At 37.3% G+C, this 2,715-nt stretch overlaps 1 pseudogene; it reads right to left on the reverse strand.

The window, feature by feature from the left end:
- Nucleotides 1–720: 720 nt before the first annotated feature.
- LOC129492639 (vomeronasal type-1 receptor 90-like) lies at nucleotides 721–1,541 on the reverse strand (annotated as a pseudogene).
- Nucleotides 1,542–2,715: the final 1,174 nt, after the last annotated feature.

The following is a 2,715-nucleotide window of genomic DNA, read 5'->3' on the forward strand; positions in this document are numbered from 1 at the left end:
TAATTATCCATATGTAAATAATAGAATGACAAGGAATAGAGCACAATTATGTCACTTGAATTCATACAAATAATAAATCACACAAATAAAATAATTATTTACCAACTTCTAAAATTAAAAGCCAGGTATGAACTTGGATACATAGCTAGCATATTTTTAATAAATAATGGTAAACTAAACTACCTTCAAATAATGGTAAACGTGGGCACGGTGGCTCACACCTGTGATCCCAACACTTTGGAAGGCCGAGGTGGGTGGATCACCAGGAGTTTGATACCAGCTTGGCCAACATGGTGAAACCCCATCTATACTAAAAATAGAAAAATTAGCCTGGCATGGTAGTGCGTGCCTATAATCCTAGCTACTTGGGAGGCTGAGGCAAGAGAATCGCTTGAGCCTGGGAGGCAGAGATTGCCATGAGTCAAGATAGTGCCACTGCACTCCAGCCTGGGTGACAGAGCTAGAGTCTGTCTTAAAAAAAAAAAAAAGAGAGAGAGAGAGAAATTTTATTTACCAATGGGAGCATCTTAAGTGTACACTTCCAGAAGATAGAAAAGTTCTCTTACATAAAGTTAGGGAATCAAAATTAAAGATAAGGAACTTGTGGACACAGGTGACTATGATGCTGGACATGGAACTAAAGATATCACCAAGTCCTTGGCAGCATAGGTTTCAAAAGCATTTAGATGAAATAAAAGTATAATCAAATTATATATCAAATTATCTGTTTCTTGAATAATTTGATGTCAAAAATCTATTTTTCAGGTAATTATTTTCATAATTTAGTTAAAATCTGTGATATTTATATTGCACATTATGCAAAATTTTGATTATTCTTTTATAGGAACTAATTAGTATAAAAGGGCTAACAGTGAAATACCAATTACCCACAAGCCTCTGGAAGCCCATGATGACTGAGTAACAAGCCCATAACACGGTTGAGGAGGATGAGATGATGAGGTCCATCCATTGCATGAGCACAAAGCAACTCACCAGCAGCAGGATGGTCTGGGTGGCCTTTTTCTCTGGGGAGGCTCTTGGAGAGAGGCTGGTGCTGTGAAGGTATTGGAATCATCTCTGATGCCTGGACAAGAGAATCACCATGTATGCACTTCAGAGCAACATGGTTGCTACAAAGAAGATATTTGTAAGCAGTGGGAGCATGAAAGACAGGCTCTGGATGATGCAGCTTGTGGAAGAAAGTGAGCAGTATTTACTAATACTTAGCACATCGTTCTTGGTCCCACTAGAAGAAGCCATAGTGGAGGAGAGCAGGTTACTACTGAGAGACAAACTGAGAACCCATGGGAAGAAGAAGGAGTGAAAGGTGTAACCTGTGAATTTCTGCTTAATCTTTGCAGACCAGGATGTGCTGGGGCTGATGGTGACGGCCTGGAGCACGCTCAGGAGGCAGGTGGTGCAGAAGGAGAGGACCCTCATCAACCTGTTCATGCAGAAAAGCATCTTACACTTAAAGTCATTTTGAAAATTCAGTGACTCAAAAATGTCTTCAGACACAAGAACACAATGGTGAGCAGCATGATGATATGAACAAAGGCCAAGTGACTGGTAGTCTGGTCAGTAGGCTTAAGCCTGTGATCCACAAGAACTGTGAAGATGCAGAAGAAAGGGAGGAAGGCATTGGCTGAGACTCCAATACCAGTATGGGAAAAGAAGACATTTTTAGTGATGATATAGGTAGCAAGTGTGTTCATCTTAATGGAAAATAGGAAATATTTTATATAACTGAAACAAAAACAAATAAAACTCCCATCATTGAAGTTATTTATTCTATAGTAAAAACTATCACCAGCATTATTTTAATTCTAATCATTTATCTTGATTAATCTTGAGTATCTCACATAATTTCTTAAAAATATGGCCTGGAAATTATTTTATACACCCAATTATTAATACAATGCATCAGGCACCCACATGTGAACAATTAGAGGTAAGTCACATTATCTATACTCCTATAGTGCCTAAGAAACATTCATTTAGAAAACTTTAAGTTTTTACTTTCCTTTATTCAATGTTAATGACAAAGAATAGCGAGTGCAGGTAAAAATAAATCAGGTGTGTTTCTGCAAGTGAACTGAAGTAAATTTTATGCTAATAGAGGAAGAATAACCAAAAACATTTTGCAAAAAACGACCCATTAAGTGGATCTTATATCATAGTACTCTGACAATTGTTCTTCTTTCTCCCTCATTTAAGTACACTTGCAATTGTGTAGGGCCTACTTTGATAATGCAGGATAATTTCTCTGTTATAATTTCAGCTGCTTATTTAAAAAGGTGTGTTTCTGCCAGATCTTCATATGGCCTCCTTCTCCAGTGAGATGCTGGAGGGCATTGGTGCTGAGCCCGGACTGGGGAGGACTATGGTTCTAACATATATTTAAGAATCTAAGTATTTTATAGTTATACTAAAACAGTTTTTTCTTGTCTTTTTAAATTTTAAACTTTTTTTTGCCCTGTATGTTTATTTTATGAATCTCACAACTTCACCAAAGAAATAATCATGACATCCAAAAACATTACATAGGCTTGGGAGAAATTGAACAGAAGAAAAATTCACAGAAGTCATATGGGTTGTTTGAATGTAAAAAAGAATTGGGTCCTATCTAACACCATAAATATGTACGAATCTGAATTTACCCCTCAGATTGCTAGGAGCAGTGAGTTTGTCCTTGGACTTAGGGTGAAGGTCCTG

Source organism: Symphalangus syndactylus, chromosome 11 (genome assembly GCF_028878055.3).
Source record: "Symphalangus syndactylus isolate Jambi chromosome 11, NHGRI_mSymSyn1-v2.1_pri, whole genome shotgun sequence".
Classification (NCBI taxonomy): Eukaryota; Metazoa; Chordata; class Mammalia; order Primates; family Hylobatidae; genus Symphalangus; species Symphalangus syndactylus.